We start from the raw sequence: 17,658 nt of genomic DNA on the forward strand, positions 1-17,658 counted from the left end.
GGACACTATACTAATTACTTGTCTAGTGACTTTAATTACTACCCTTCCCTTCCAGTCTCAGCAGGAGAGAGATCTGAGGAATGAATGGACCTGAAAAACGACTCCTTGTGGTCTCCCATGAGGAGGGTGGGGGTGGTCTTTCATCTACCAGGCAGTGTCAGAAGCTGTGGGTGACTGGGTTGCCCTGCGAGAACTAACATAACAGAGTGGCTAAGAGAACAAGTTGTGAGACAAGCAGGCTTCGGGTTTAAATCTCAGCTCAGACATGAAGTTGCTGGGCAGCCTTTGGGAAGCTGCAGTCTCAGCAACCGAAATGTTTCATGGAGGAGACTGTGGCAGAGATAGCACTCGTTGACCTATTTCCTGATGCAGTTTGCTCAGATCCTTTGTAACACAGTTCTCCCAAGGTCAGGGGCAAGTGAGGAAATGCAAAGGCAGGGAAAGAGCAGGGCGTGCTGTAGGAGGCATGCCCCCCATGGGGTAGGAGGAGACGAGCTCTATCCCAGCTGCTGTGAGTGGGTGTCATGGGTTCTGGGGGGAAGGGCACACTGAAGCCCCTAGTGTCCATTCTAGCTCCCACCACAAAAGATGTCCAACTCTGGTTGCCTTCTACAGTTGCTGTTTTATTGGCTGTGCTATACAGTTTGGGGTCTGGTCCCTAGAAGTCCTTGGAATCCCATTCCCCTCAGGGCTCCCCCTCTGCTGCCCTCAGGTAGTGCCCGCAAGCCCATGCTTTCCGGCCTCCTTCAGGGCAAAGGGCCCCTGCAACCCAGCACAGCAGTCACACCTTTATCCACCTTCTGCTTGGCTTGTGGACAACAGCCTCTGCCTATCTTGATGGCCTGCTCCTTCCTCCACAAGCCCTGCTCCTCTGTCAGCCAGTGACTATGCCCTAAAGGCTGGAGTTTCACTCTCTTGCTCTTCTTCCTCTCAGCAAAAAGTGGGCTGGTGTGAAGACGAGCCAAGGGGAACAGCCACCTCCTCTGGCTTCCTGGGCAATTGTCTGTCCACCCACCTCACTCTTGGATGTGTCTGTGATGTTCCTATATATTAGTGTATATATGGTAAGTGCTGGTTGTTTAGAGTATACATGGTAAGTAGTGAAAGAGGAGGGGGAGTGAATGGGCAATAGAATGCTTGATGATTGGCTGAATGTTTAAAATGGCTGACAGTATAAATGAAAGGATGACAGGTAAATCTGGGGAAATGTGAGGTGGTGAATTGTGGAATCTGGGGGGAGAAGAGAAAGAGTGGATTGCTTGGTGGGGTTTAGAGAGTTGTTTGCCAGGAGAGCGTGGAGAAGGAGGGGGGTGGAGTTCGGATTAGTATTGAGTAAAACCATATGCTTATGTGCCTTAAGAAGAAATCTTGTTAATCTTGTTAGCTTTGTTATCTTTAATAAATACTTAATTTGGTTTACCAAAGGCCTGATCCTTGGCTGGGGTTTCACAGACCAGAAGGGAGGGTAAGGTAATGACCAAGGCTGAAGGGGAACTGTAACAAATGGTGGCAGCGGTGAAGAGAATAACAATACCAGTATTCAGAGTCTCTGGGAATACTAGTATTAGGACGTGACTGGTGGTTGCCTAGCAGGGGGATCTGTTGAGATCTGTGCTAGAGCGGATAGGTAAACCGTAAGAGAGAGCGGTCCGGACTGGTGGAGTCCCTGGTGGTGCCTAGTGACAGGCAGTAGCCACGCGCAGGTAGGAACCTGACAGGGAGAGCCAGGGAAGGACGCATCACAGTGTCCCTCAAGAAGAGCCCCTCCTTGATCTTCCAGCCTTCTTCTATATTAGTTGGCTGTTGAATAGATGTAGCTGTGTTGCTGCAAGGGCTGGGCTGATCAATCCTGTCAAAACTCCCTTGCCTTTGTCTAGCTCCAGTGGCTGAATAATGACTTGCACCTGCTGACAAAGTAGAAGCAAATCCACAGCTGCCCGCCTGGGGTGCTGACAGTGGGGCTTTAAGGAACTCCACCAGGTGGAGCTGTGAGTAGAGAAAGAAATGGGGGGAAAGGAGAGTAGGATGGCAGAGTGGCAGAGAGCGAGAGTGAGTGAGAGCGAGAGAGAGCTGGACTGGGAACCTTAAGAGCAGAAAGCCAGCCAGGTACCATTTAGTCAGATGGAAAACCTGTGACAACCCAGCTAACTTGTAATGAATTTGCTAGGCACTTCCAGGATAAAATTTTTAGCATCTGCCAGGACTTAGACTCCAGTGTTATAGCAGATCAGTCAAGCGGGGTATCCAGAGCACAGCCTTGTCCCGATTTCTTGGATGAGTTTCAGTTGGTACAGCCTGAGGATGTTGACAAGATGCTTGGACAGGTTCGTGTAACCACTTCTGTGCTGGATCCTTGCCCTTCTTGGCTAATAAAAGCTAGCAGGGATGGAACAGCCGGCTGGGCCAGGGAGGTGATTAATGCCTCTCTACGAGAGTGAGTGGTCCCTGGCCGCCTGAAAGAGGCGGTAGTGAGACCACTCCTGAAGAGACCCTCCCTGGACCCAGAAAATCTTAATAACTATAGGATGGTAGCAAATGTTCCATTCCTGGGCAAGGTCCTTGAATGAGTGGTGGCAGGCCAGCTCCAGACACTCTTGGATGAGACCGATTATTTGGATCCCTTTCAGTCAGGTTTCAGGCCTGGTTTTGGCACGGAAACAGCCTTGGAAACAGTATGATGACTTCTGTCGGGAGAGAGACAGGGGGCAATATCTGACAGCAGAGTTTGGGGTACCATAATGGGACAGCAGAATGGTCAATTATTTGGTTTACTATTTTTATAATTATGGGCAGTGCCATTTGGATTTTCTGCCTTCGGTACCAGAATGGCTTGGGCTGTCTCTGGTTGGGGCCCAACATTCTTTGGTGGCTGAACAGTGTGTAACCCCCTCACATTACATATTTAGTGTTATGTTAACTAGCACAGACTGGATCTTCTAGGGGGATCTTTTCTCTGCAGACTGGAATTCAGTTTCCCTACCAGTCTATCCCCAGGCGGTTCCTTGGTATTTGAAACTCTTTGTCTCAGGCTGGGTTTCATGTGAGGATTCCTGCTAAGCAGAAGACAAAGCAAATGAAGCTTCTGAAAGGGTGGGTAGGAGTGGGCCAGAAGAACATGGATGGGAAATTTACCCATGGTCCTGAGGAACAATGAAGTCATCTGGGATTTCTAGGATATGGAATTGTCAATGAGGTAGTCCATTAAGATATGCAGGACTTCCCAGAGCTCAGCTCCATCTTCTGTTTAGGTGCTGAGCCCCAGGAACTCCATATGTCGTATGGGTTGCCAACTAGGCAGAAAAGCAAAATAAAGCCCTGAACTACCTGGTTTCTTTTGTCATTGGGCCATTTTCCGGAAATGTTTCACAGAACTCCTTCATGTAATTAACAAAGTGGACTCTGGCCCATGAAGCTTACACCACAGTATATCTGTTAGTCTGTAAACAAGACTGTCTGTCATATTTTGCTGCACTAGATTAGCATGGCTGCCCCACCAGAAATTGTCACAGAATGCTGTCTTTTTCCCCATTTTGTTCTGTACCAGTTGTTTACCGGGCCCGATTCAAGGTGTTGGTGTTGACCTTTAAAACCCTATACGGTTTCGGCCCAGTTTATCTGAAGGAGCGCCTCCAGAATCACCAATTATGCCGCCTGACAAGATCAGCCTCTCAAGACCTTCTCTCGGTCCCACCAGTGAAAACAGCTAGGCTGGTGCAGACCAGAGAGAGGGCATTTTCGGTTGTGGCCCCCACCCTCTGGAATTCCCTTCCTTTCGACCTTCGCCATGCCCCCTCCCTGATAGGTTTTCATCGAGCCTTAAAAACCTGGCTTTTCAGGCAGGCCTATGGGATTGAGGAGGATTAATTTTATGATGTTTTAACTGGAAATTGGTTTTAAATTGTTAGGACTGTAGATTGTTTTGTATATTGTAGATTATGTATAGCTTTTAGCTATTGAAAGTCGCCTAGAGTGTCCACTAACCTGGACAGATAGGCGACCAATAAATAAAATTATTATTATTTATTATTTGTAAAATGAATGACCAGAACAGTTCTATTTATTGGGCGTTTGTAGATGTTTGGTTGGGTAACGAGTCCTCCCTCAAAGATATATCCAGTTCCTGGAGGGGGGTTATTTCCTCTGAGCTGACCATAGATCTCTGAGGATAGCAACAGAACACTAAAGAGTTGGGAAGAGGTTCTAACACCGTGTCCTCCCAGCATTTCAGCTGCCCGTCCCCAATGAACAAGAGCTAGGAGCTGGCTGCAGGCCCCCAAAAGGCAGCAGCTTCAGGAATAGCAGAGGGACCAGAGACCCAGAAAGAGCCTCCAGTATCGTTTCTGTAAGTGTCCCACCCCAGTGTGTCTCTTAGCTCACCCACCATAGAGATATGTTTATATTGAGTTGTATTGTCTGTTGTAAGATCATTCAGATAAAAATGTAGGGTGTATATATTTAACATGTGCACTCTTTTTACTAATTAAGCCCTGCATATATGATCTATGACAGGGTATCTTGACCTACAGCAGTAGTCAGTGTAGAGCAAGGATAATTCAAATGTAACATTCTAGTATCCATATGCATTGGCTTTTATTTATGCTAAGAAAAAAGGGGTTTTGATTTGTGTCTATCAAAGGGACTTACTTGCTCCTTTTATTTTCCGAATTATACAGCAGGTGTGGGGAAGCGTTGGCCCTCCAGATGTTGCTGAAGTGCCACTCCCATCAGCCCAAGCAAGCGTGGCCAATGTCTAGAGACGATAGGAGTTGTAGTTCAGAAACATCTGGAGGGTCAAAAGTTCCCCACACCTGTTATACAGCTTAGCATGAGTGGCCTCTGAGTGGGTGATGGCTGAAAGAGTGTTGAATGAGCTGAGTAAATAGCGAGTATATAGAGAACTGGTTGTAGCATAGCAAGACTTCTATTTTGGCATTCAACACCCCCCCTTGCATAATTGTGTGAAGGGGACAGCAGGACTGCACCTACTGGCTCTAGCACAACACACACATTTGGACTGAAGGGTTCTAGATCATGTGGGGAGCCTATGTGCAATGTGTGGATGGTGGCAGGGCCAGGCCATCACAACAGTGTGGACCAACAAGTATGGTCTAGCTGTCCTAGTCTACACGATTGTAATCACTTGGACCATGACTCCTGAAGGAGACGCAGGGGTTCATAGGCATGGTCAGACTTAAAGTACACCTAGTCCAGCATTCTGTTGCCACTGTAAATTTGGATGCACAGGGCATAAAGGTGATGAATGGCCTTCGCGTGTTGGGAGCAGACACCAGGTATACTGACTGACTCTGAATACGGAGGCTTCATTTACTGTTATGGCTAATAGCTGTTGATATACCTATCCTTCATGAATTCGTCTCATCCTTTTAAAAACCCATATGTGTTTTCCCTTTCATATACATTTTTTGCACATGTGCGCACACATGCACAACCACGCACAACCACCCATTAATGAGGGAGTCTGTTTACCTGTGGTGTGATTTTCATGCTGTAAGTGAGGGTGCATCTGACTGAAGCAAGAGCATGGACTCAGTTCTACTCGTGTTTGTGTGTGTGTGTGTGTGTGGGGCTAAGCTAGTGGCTATCATTCACCACATATGAGGGTAAGTAGACTAGAGCTTACTTCGTCAGATGCATAACATGGACAATGAAGATGTTTGTTTGTTTCTGTTTGTAGGATTTCTTCCCCACCCTTCACCATAAGGTCCAAGGCAGGTATCAACAATAAAAAATACAATTTAGAATCTGTTTAAAAAGTTTACATCAAAAGAATAGAGTGCTTCCTAAAATATATATATATCAAGTATTGAAGGCTGGGGTAAAGAAGTGTGTCTTAGGCATATGACAAAGCTATACTGTACAATGAAGGTGCCAGAGTGGTGCACCTTTCTGGGAAGGGAATTCCACAGTTTAGGTGCTGCCACAGAGAACCCTCTCCTGGGTTGCCACCCCCTGAATCTGTGAGGGCAGTGTGACTACCAAGAGAGCCCCCTCTGCCAATCTTAACACTCAAGAAGGTTTACAGGGAAGGAATATTTCAGATATTTGGGGTCTAAATAATTTAGGGCTTTAAACACTAATGTGAGCACCTTGAATAGGGCTCAGAAACAAACTGGCAACTAATGCTGCTGTTTTTAAAACAGGGGTTTTATGAATTCTAAATGGGACCCAGACCAGTAATCTGTGGCTGCTGCATTTTGGACCAGTTGAACTTTCCGAGCCATCATCAAGGGCAGCCCCACGTAGAGTGTGTTGTAATGAAGATTACCAGAGGCCAAATCATCTCTGTCTAAAAGAAATTGTAGCTGGCAAACCAGTCATATAGGCACTCCCTGTTACCAAGGCTAGGAGGAACACTTGCATAACACTTTTAGGAATACTTAAAAGGACCCCATAAATCAGCCCAAAATTCCCACCGACATAGGAAGCTGTCTCCTGTATTGCTTCATGATTTACTGCTGTGGCATTCTCTTCAGCCTCCTCTGAGATAGGTAATTTTCTGTATCAGGTGTCAACTGCTCCCAGTCCTGATATTGAAGAAGGCTGTCTCTAGTATTTCTGCAAGAGTCACTTCTTTGGGCTTGTCTCTTTCCAGTCAGGAGCCATTGCCTGTATCAGTAACTCATGGAGAACAGTCTCTTCTGAATTCAGATATTTTAAGATTGAAGTGTGCTTCCAATTTTAATTGAGAAAAAGGTGTGTCTCAGCTATCAGAAGCTTGGGAAATGCCGCCATACATGAATCAAATGAAGTTAATCCTGTACTAGGAGCCAATAAACCCATGTGTGTGTATGTACTGGCTTCAAGTTGATTCCGACTCATGGCGACCCTATGAATAGGGTTTTCATAGTAAGCGGTATTCAGAGGTGGTTTACCATTGCCTTCCTCTGAGGCTGAGAGGCAGTGACTGACCCAAGGTCCCCCAGTGAGCTTCATGGCTGTGTGGGGAATCGAACCCTGGTCTCCCAGGTCGTAGTCCAGCACCTTAACCACTACACCACACTGGCTCTCCAATAAACCCATAGGTATGGATAAATCCAGGCATGTCCAGTCTTCGCAGGATGGGGCTTAATGTCCATAACATACTAATCTGTCTGTAATTTCAAAGTGAATTTCCTGTTGAATTGGAAACTGAGATAAGGCTGAAATAAATCCAGTAAGAATCTGCTTCTGGATTAAAGCAGGTCAAAGCACTGGTGTCCTCCTGACTAGAAATGTTATTTGCTCCTAGCAATTTCATGGACCAAAGGGGCCACTCAGGTTCCTGACTACTAGAGCGAGCATCACAGCTGGCACCAGGAATCCTCACTCCAAATCCCCCTGGCTTCATGTGGGTCCTTGCACCCAGAATGATGACTCCCAGTTCAATCCCAGCTAAGCGATCCAAAAGGATACAGTGGTTGGCCGTATCGAAAGGCATTGAGAAAGTCCAGGAGAATCAACAGGGTTGTACTACCTCTGTCCATCTCCCAGCAAAAGTTACCCACTAGGATGATCAAGGCATTTTCAGTTCTAAAGCAGGGTTGAAAACCAAATCGGAAAGAGTCTAAATAATCTTGCATCCAAGGACATGATAACTGCATGTACAAATCTTGCCATAATAGGATCAAGACACTCTTACTTAAGCTTTACAGCCTGTCCTGTTCCTTGGCTTTTGGGTGCATACAGTATTATCTGTTTGTACATCCTGGCAAGAAACCTAAATGGTAGGATTGCTGCCACTCCAGATTATCAGGGCTGGCACCAGAGGGCGGCCAGGTTGGGCATGTGTGCCATGAACCAAGATGGCGGCGAAGGCATCAGCCCCTTAGGGAAGCCTCAGCTGCCACCTTGGTTGATGATAGGTATGTGCGCATGGCACAGCCAGCATTCTCTTCAAGGGAAAGGAAGGTGGGGCGTGTGTGCGGGTGCCAGGCCCCGGGGCAGGCTGGTGCCGTCCCTGCAGATGATGATGATGATGATTTAGTCGCTGTCCTTGCAAAGCAACCCAAAGCAATTTACAACAATAAGATTAAAACCAAATATAATGAACCCATTAAAACAATAAATGCAACACAACCTAAAAACAGATCAGTACAAAAAAAGACAGGTCTTGCAAGACCTGACATATTGATCCCTAAAGCCCTTCAAATGAAGGGCCCAAAGCCTGGGTTAAAAGAAAGGGGTTTTCCTGGCTCCTAAAAATAGATAATGAGCCAGGCATACCTCCCTGGCATACCCGGGGAGAGCATTCCACAAGCAGGGAGCCACCACTGAAAAGGCCCATTCTCTTGTTGCCATCCTCTGCACCTCCCTTGAAGAGGGCACACAGAGAAGGAATTCAAATGAAGAACGCAGGGTCCAGCTTGGTTTATGTGGGGAGAAGTGGTTCTTGAGGCATTGGGGTCCTGAGCTGCATAAGGCTTTATAGGTCAGAACTTGAATTGAGCCCAGAAACTAATTGGTAGCCCATGCAGTTGTGCCAGAACAGGTGTTATTTATTCTGACCATCCTATGCTGGTTAGCAATCTGTCTGCTGAATTCTGCATCAGCTGCAATTTCTGAACCATCTTCAAAGGCAGTCCCATATACTGTATAACACGTTGCAGTAATCCAGCCTAGAGGATACCAGAGTGTAGATAACTGAAGTTAGGCTGTCCCTGCCCAAGTAGGGGTGTAGTCAAAATTGATGAAAGGCACTCTGTGCCACTGAGGCCACTTGAGCCTCCAGCGACAGTAATGTATCCAGAAGTACCTCCAAGCTACGTACCTGCTCCTTTGGAGGGAGTGTAACCCCATCTAGAGAAGGCCATGCCCCACCCAGCTGGCCTAGGAAACCAGGCCTGGCACTGGCCAAGAGCCCCTGTGGTTGCCTGAGGGCCCCTGTGGCTGGTAGGGTGGAGGTCCCACTCTGTGATCCCAACCAGCATCTGGACGCAGGGGACAACTGGACAGTGGTGCAGATTGTGGAGTGGGAGCTCCACTCTCCCAGGCGACACCAGCAACGTACGTTTAGCCGATGCACACTTAAAAATGCCCAGTTGCACCTCTTGTTGCATTGATACATGCCTATCATCACCCAAATGGCCACCGTCATCATGGGTGATGACAGGCATGTGCACTGACATGGTGATGCAAGAGGTACTGTGACTGGCTACATTAAAGTGCACATGTGTGTGTGCGGGAGGGGGAGGCCTTCTTGTTCCCAAGCATCTGTGTTGGTCTGGCACTGGCCCTATAGGGATCCACCCACTAACAGTGCCTCAGTCTTGCCCTGATGAAAGTTCAGTTTATTGGCTTTCATCCAGTCCACTACTGAGGTAAGGTATCAATAAGGTTTTACAGGTGGAAAATCAAGACTCATAATGTGTTCTTCAAGAAAGGGGTTGCTGCCACCCACTCCCCCTTGTTCCTGTATCTTTAACATCGATCTAAGAAATGCAGGCAGATTGCAGGTGGAACTTTCCCTGTATTTTGATACATTGTATGTTTTTAATAAAAGAGCTACTTGAAAACATCCCTTAGACATTTTTAAAAAATCATGTGTTACCTCTGTGGGGAAATATTTAACTTGTTTAATTCCTGCATGTCAGACTGTTGCAAAAGACAGAACCTTTTTTGGGGGGAGCAAAGAACAAGCCAAGGACACTCTGGGTGAACTGGAATTTGAATCCAACTTTTCTAACTCTGGCTGGATCCATTGGATCATGCCAGTTCTCAAGATGTACTGGCTTAGCATGCAGTGTGGCCCATGTAAGTATCTCATTTTGCTGATGAATGGGTCTGTCTTAAAAGGCAAACAGTCGAAGGTACAAACTAATTTTCAGCTCAGGCGAGGCGTTCATTCCTTTCCATACCCCCACCATACCCACCCCTTCCTTCTCTCTTTGTGAATCATGATGCCTGCCAGTTACCTACATGAAGCCTTCCAGTCTTCTCCCTCTCCCAGACAATTAGCAAAGTGTTTGGTCTTCTGGTTTGGATGAATAATTAATTTGCCCGCTTTGTGAATGATTCATAGACCATATGCCAGAGTGGCAGGATGTGTGTGTGTAACACAGTCACCTTATGCAAGGAGCACTATTGTTCTCCTCCCACCAAATGGAAGAAGGGTAGAGCAATTGTGCATAGGGTTGCCACCTTTTAAAACTACTCCTGCCCCACTGTTTTTAACAACAGCTTGATCTGCAGATATTAGCCCATGTTTATGCTCATCTCCATGTTTTGAACAGCTTTGCCTGTTGATTCTGCAGATCAAACTGCTGTTTAAAGGGGCAGGGCAGGTTCTGCTGCTGTTTTTGTCCTGATGTTGGTAAGTTTACATGTGTGGGAGGCCTTGTCTGAACTGACAGGAGGGAGTGTGGGAATTAGTCTATGTTTGGACTGCCATGTATTATAGTTATTGTTATTATTTCCATCTGCCCTTCAGGTAATAGTAAAATTCATCATTAAAACAATTGAAACAACCTAAAATCACAACATTGCAAAAATAATGTGGGTCCTAAAAATACTGTTTCTGAGTGGATGTCTTCCTGTATTCACTCCAGATGAATTTGGTTGCATTCACTGTGTGCTTGTGATAGGCTGAACTCACAATTCCCCATTCCCCACATTCCAACTTTTTCCCGAATTCTCTATTTTATTATTTATTATGTTTATATTCTTCCCTTCCTCCAAGGAGTTTGGGGTGGAGTACCTGGTTCTCTCCACTCCACCCTCCATTTTAACCTCCCAAAAACCATGTGAGGTAGATTTGGCTGGGGAATAATAACCAGACCAAGGTTACCCACTGAGCTTTGTGACTGAGTGGGTCCTATTCCAACACTAACTACTATAACAAGTTGACTTTCAAATCTCTAATTTGCAGCTCCTTTTTTACATCTCAACTGGAAGACGTTAGATCCTAAGGCTAAATTGCAAAAAGCTGTGTATTTAATTTTTAAGAGTCTTAAATTATGTATATTATTTAATTTGTTGTTATATGCCTTCAAGTTTATTATGACTTATGGCAACCCTGTGAATCTTTTGGATACATTCATAGGGTTTTCATGGTAAGAGGTATTCAGAGATGGTTTATCATTGCCTTCCTCTAAGCCTATGGCACCTGGTATTCCCAGGTGGTCTCCCATCCAAGTACTAATCCGGCCTGACCCTGCTTAGTTTCCAAGATCAGACGGCATCCAGCTGTGTTCAGGGTAGTATGGCTGTAGACATCATTTAATAAAAATATATTTTGTACTTCATTATTATTATAGCAATGTTTTCAACATAGAACAGTCTCTTTTCTTTTTTTAAGAACAAAGATTTGTGCTTATGGCTTGTGTGGGAAACCTTTGGCCCTTCAGATGTTGATGAACTACAAATCCCATCTGCCCTAGCAAACATGGCCAATGGTCAGGGATGATGTGATACTTCAGCAATATCTGGAGGGCCAAAGGTTCCCCCACACCTGGCTTATGGCATGCATACTTAGTACATAGGCCCATTTTATTGTGTATAATAAAAGTCACTTTGGGTTGACATATTAAATAATCACATATTATCTGAAACACATGATGTGGGGGTGCCTTTCCTCAAATGATGCCCCAGTTTCCACCCCAGTAATTTGTGTGTGACTCTCAAGTGCACCAGGAAACCAGCTATGTTGCTTATAGTGATGGTTGATAAGGTGACTCTGCAGTCTGCAGGAGTTTAGAATCTAAGGGCATATATACTTCACTGTGCTCCATCTATTTTGGTTTTGTTAGAACTCTTGATTTTAAGTATTTTCCTTCATACAACATTTGCACAGAACACTTCAGTGTCCTGTAAAAAGCAAAAGTGACAATTGCATGTAATAACTAGGAAAAAGGAGGTGAAAGGATCACTGCAATTGATAAAACTGCACTCTTGATGCCCAGCCTCAGCCCCAACACACAAAAGGCGTTCCTGGAAGCCTGGACGTCTGTGCATGTAGAAGACATCTGTGTACAATCACTGTGCATTACACAACATAACGTGGTTTTTATGTTGATACCCATCCAAGGGTCTTTTTCTTAGGAATTTCACAACTTATGAACTAGCCTTGAAGATCTCATGTAAGACTTGCATTTAAACAGTAGAAAGCAAATGTGAAAAACTCATTAAATAAAATGTAAAATGAGAGATCAAGATCAGGGCTGAGGGAAGGGATTATTTCTCTTTCACAGCTCCAGTCACGGCTCAGACAGAACTGTTAATATTCTTTTTCTTATTTTTTAAAAAGACCTGTTAAAAAAAGGTGAGATCAGCTGACACAATTGCAACATCATGCGCCTTGGATAGAGGTGTCAAAAACTCTTCTATAGGAAGGGATTTAATGTTGCAGGGTGTTATTTGGACTTTTCAGAGTACAAAGAATATTTGATGCTATATGAAGCTTTTATTTTGGGTCATCTCTAAACTTCCCTCACCCCACAGTTAAAAGCTGACCTTGTCATATGTGTGGCCTCTTGTTTTTTTCCCTTCATATTTTTGGTGATTTATTTTCCTTCTTTCTGTTTCCTTTCTGTCTTCAAACCATATTTCTGCGATGTGTTTATAGCATGTTTTCTTGGTGTCTACACATGTGATGCAGGGATGTGTGGTATCATTTTTGGAATTTTTTCTAGTCTTATTGAACTTCCTTTCACATTCCATCGCAGTCTTCACCAACCTGGTGCCCTCCAGATGTTTTGGGCTGGCTGGAGCTGATGGGAGTTGTAGTCCAAAACATCCGGAGGGCACTAGGATGGCATAGGTTGTTCCAACTCAACCCCATCCCCAAACTCACATAATTCAGCTTTATGCAGCTTATTATTTATTTGTCACTACAAAAAGTTTTGTCTCAAAGCGACTTACAATTTATAAAAGCATCTAATATAACATTTAAAATACATCAGAAATAAAACAAAAAAGCACTTTATGAACTAAAAGTGTTCATCCAACAATAACATAAAAAGGACACATCCGTCCCCTACTCCATTGGTGGTAATTCTATGCATGAGGGTTAAAGCAGGTCTTGCTGCAGTGCATTATCCTTATACCTTGTTCGTTGTTCATTGACCTTGCACTGCAGTTGCAGTACCGAAGTTGGCCAGAAAGCTCTTTCTCCTCTGCTGTAACAAATATGAACCAGTTGTATAAATAACATGAGGTTCAACGGCAATTTAAGACTTGCCTATGAAAACATTCTCCAGTTTACATGGAAGTCCTACGAGATCAGATCACTGGGCTATACTGCCTTTTAGAAGAATCCTTAGGGAAGCATGACCACTCATAAAGACCCCTCTTTCTTGCTTACTGTTGACTTCCACTTTCCATCCGTTTTTGGAAAAGATTGCAGAAAAACTGCAGACAGGGTTATCCTTGGATACAAATGCTATAGAGAGGCTAGGGAAGGCATATATAAATCCCGCCCCCACGCCAGTTTCCAAAAGTGTATTTGTTTGGGTGAAAGGGCTAGCATTCATTTGCTATCCACAATTCCAAGAGCTAATCTTGAGTTGTGGTGGATAACTTGCTGAAAACATTGACTCAGTGTATGACAGCTGTGAAAGAGGCAAATTCTCTGCTAGAGATTATTGAAAGGAATTGAAAGGAAAACTGCCATTATATAACTAAATTGGTATGGCCACATTTGGGATATTGTGTATTGTTGTGGTTGCCCCCTCTAAAAATAAAAATAAAAATTTTGCCTTAGAATTGGAAAATGTAGAGGAAAGGAAATAAAAATTATCAGGGGTTCAGAGTGCTTTGTATCAGGGCTGTGGAGTCGGTATGCCAGACCATCGACTCCGACTCCGACTCCTGTATTTTTCTACTGTCTGACTCCGACTCTGACTCCGACTCTGACTCCGACTCTGTCTCCGATTCTGACTCCTTCATAAATGGCAAATGTATATTAACTAGTAATAACAAATTTACTGTAGTCAAATGGTAGCACAAGGCATTTCATCACCACCACGTGGATCCAGAGCTTGGAAAAGTTACTTTTTTGAACTACAACTCCCAGGAGCCCAATCCCTGGGGCTCCAATCCTCCTTGTCTTATACCAGTGAAATGGATTGGCAGTAGATACAGGACAGCCCTTGAAGCACTTCCTCCCACAGCACATAATTAAACTATGGAATTCATTGCCTCAAGATGTGGTGATGGCCAGTACTTTAGATGGGTTTTCAACGGGAGTAGACAGGAGGAGGAGGAAGACAGGTCTATCAATGGCTTTTGGACATGATGGCTATATGGAACTTTCATGTTCAGAGACAGCATGCTCTGAGGAGCAACAGGAAGAGAGGATTTCTGCCTGCAAGGCCTGTTTTTCAGTTCTCAGAGAAATCCTGCTGGGCATGGTAGGAAAGAGGATCCTGGATTGGAGGGAATTTTTACCTGAACCAGCAGAGCTCCTTTTGTTCTTATGCATCTGATATGTCTTTTAAGCAGAAAGTTCGATATTTAACTATTTAGTTCTGAAATCCTATCCATCCAGATCTGCTGTCAAAAGTGGTCCATCCATGGCAACTGTTGAGAGGACAAAATTTACAAAAGTTTCAGTAGATAATGATGCTAAGTTGGAGGAAAGATGTCTTACATTTTGATGCTAAACGCATGAAGCCTGGGATCAGCCCATGCCAGCTCAGGTACTGACCCAGGACTTGTTTGCTGCTGTCTCTGTCAGCTAGGGTTGCCAGGTCAGAACCATTCAAAAACCTGAGAAAATGGGGGCGGTCCCTAGTGATGTCATGGGGCGGTCCCTAGTGCCATCACGGGGCGGTCCCTAGTGCCGTCACGGGGTGGTCCCTAGTGACGTCATGGGGCGGGCCCTAGTGACATCATTAAACATGATACATTGTATCAACCACAGTTGCTTGGAGCATACCATTAAAAAAAAATTCTCTGGAGATTAAAATAGAAATCTTACCTAAAATAGGGTGTTCCTAGGTCCATCTGAAGTGACAAGGTCATTCTTTCTCACAAACTTAGGGTGATGCAAAATGGAAATGGACTGCCTTCAGGTTGATCCCAGATAGGGTCTTCATGGTAAGCAGTATTCAGACAGAGGTGGTTTACTATTGCCTTCCTCTGAGTCTGAGAGGCAGTGACTGGCCCAAGGTCACCCAGTGAGCTTCATGGCTGTGTGGGGATTTGAACCCTGGTCTCCCAGGTTGTAGTCCAACACCTTAACCACTACACCACACTGGCTCTCTTATAGGTGGGGGGGCGGTAATTGCAAAAGCTTTTTGTCCTGCCTGTTCTTTTTATAGATGCTGACATACATGGAAAGCTGAGCCTGATGTGAGGTGAACTGTGGGCTGTGGAAGCATCCCACACTTGTAAGCTGCAGTCTTAGGTTTGAACTCATTGTTGGGGTTTCAATGACCCTTGCCCCTCCCAGCCTATGCAGTTCAAGCAAGGAAAATGCTGGGGATGGGCTGATAGCTCAGTGGTACGTCCCAGGTCCAATCTCCAGCATCTACAGTTAGGGCTGGGAATGTCCCTGTCTGAAATCCTGTAGAGACGCTGCCTGTCATTGTAGACATTACTGAGCTCAATGGACGAATGGTCTGACTCGGTATAAGGCAGCTTCCAATGTTTGTTTATTATTTACTTATTAAATGTATATGCCGCCCTTCCTCCCCACTGACCTTTATGCTGCGGCTGACCTTTACTCAAAATGACAATAATAACATTCCAGCTTTACTCAGAAAAATCTAGCAACCAACCCAGTTTTCTGACTTTTATACATACCGACAGGTTTTAATGGGGGCTAATGTTTTCCTACTTTGGACAGAGAGACAGAGAGCCCCCCACCCTGGGGAAATAAGGGAAGGGACGTAGTTCAATGGGAGAACATCCGCTCTGCATGCAGAAGGTGCGGGTTCAATCCCAGGCATTTCCTGGTAGGGCTGGGAGAGACTCCCTGTCTGAAAACCTTGGAGAGCCACTGCCAGTCAGTGTAGACAATATTGATCTAGACTTGTCATAATGCAGCTTCCTGTGTTCCTATATTCCTAAGATAATGAGCCTTTAGCATTCCTGGAAGATGGCACCTATGATGAGACTCACAGCCTCTTATTAATCACAGCCTTGCTAAAGCTCATACTCAACATAGTTGCCTTCACCAAGCAGTAAAACTGTGGATCCTGCATCAGATTCCACAAAGCAACTGCATGGGGCCCTCACCCCACCCTTCAGTCCTAGGCTGCTTTTCATTTAGCTAACTCCAGCTAAAAAACGCCATCTCCTTCCCTTCTCCTAGAGCACAGTGCACGGGTAGGTTCATATCGGGAGAGGCGTTCCATCAGAACCTTGGCTTCCTCTGCGTCATTCAGCTTTCCTCCACTTGCTAAAACTCAGGCCACATTCACACCACACATTTAATTCACCATTAAACTGCTACATCACACAATAATTTGCACTAATTAACTTATTTTGTAGAACCCAAACTTTCTTGTAGACCTGTAGGAGTTTCATAGGCAGTAATGCAGGGGCCTAGTGGGTAATCCAGCCCTGCACACAAGTATGCCACAATGCTGCTGGAGGAGCCCTGTTGGATCAGAGTAAAGGCCCTTCATATCACAAGCTATATGGCTCTGTGTACCATTTGCTGGGAATCACAAGTGGGGACAGCGGTGCTGCACTCGAGTCCTGCTTGTGGGCTTCCCACAGGCATCTAGGTGGTCACTGTGCAAACAAGACGCTGGACTAAATGGGCCTTTGGCTGATCCAGCAGGGCTGTCCTTACGTTTTTCAAACCCAGCATCCAACCCTGGCCAGTCAAACGCATCCTGTAAGCTCACAACCAGACAGCAAGGCGATAGACCAGGGATTTGCAAACTCACCACCACCACTACTTGAACATTACTGAGGGTCTTGGCAGACCACTTAATCACTTTTTTGCCTGCTGAAGCAATTGAATGTTTTTTAATTGCATCAAGATGAAACGTCTTATAAAAGATTATACAAAATAAGAATAATCTTTTATAATGCTTGGAAAAATAGCAGGGAGCAGAAAAATAAGAAGGCCAAACAAGACATGGATTGATTCCATAAAGGAAGCCATATGATTCCATAAAGGCATGCCTACCAAGATTCTGCTGTGCGTGCTTCTTGAATGTTCTGGACCTGGTCCCGGCTATCTACAGCAAGATAAAGGTGGAGGTAATCTCCCTGCCTTCCACCCTACCAGCCCCATGGGTACCAGCCACCAATACTACTCTGTGGCATTGTTTTGAACCTTGTAAAGATATTACGCTACCAGTGCTATAATAAACAGTTAAAACCAGAGCTTGGAAGATTACTTTTAAAAAGTAATAAATTACAGTTACAATTACTTGGCCAAAAAAAGTAGTAATTACCGTTACAATTACAGTTGCTCTGAAAGTAACTGATTACTTTACTTTTTCTCAAAAGTAGTCACTACAATTACATTTCAGTTACTTTTTAAAAAAACTCCTACAAGGTGCTGGCCTTGGCTGCTGCACATCTAAGAAGCCTAAAACAAAATTAAAAATAAACACACACACACAGGGGGTAGTAGAATAAAAAAAATTATCCATAAGATTAACATAATGGCATAACAGAATCTCACATCCCCCCAAGCAATGAAGATACCCCAACTCTTGAAATCAAATTTTACACTTGAAATGCTTTTATAATATGTTT

The 17,658-nt window shown here is 44.7% G+C and overlaps 1 protein-coding gene and 1 pseudogene across 1 annotated transcript in view; one reads left to right on the forward strand and one right to left on the reverse strand.

The window, feature by feature from the left end:
* CACNA1E (calcium voltage-gated channel subunit alpha1 E) overlaps window positions 1–17,658 on the forward strand; it is a 683,463-nt gene that overhangs the window by 295,344 nt on the left and 370,461 nt on the right. The gene's annotated exons all lie outside the window — the stretch shown is intronic.
* Window positions 11,090–11,209, reverse strand: LOC133388139 (5S ribosomal RNA; annotated as a pseudogene).

This window comes from Rhineura floridana, chromosome 6 (assembly GCF_030035675.1).
Source record: "Rhineura floridana isolate rRhiFlo1 chromosome 6, rRhiFlo1.hap2, whole genome shotgun sequence".
Classification (NCBI taxonomy): Eukaryota; Metazoa; Chordata; class Lepidosauria; order Squamata; family Rhineuridae; genus Rhineura; species Rhineura floridana.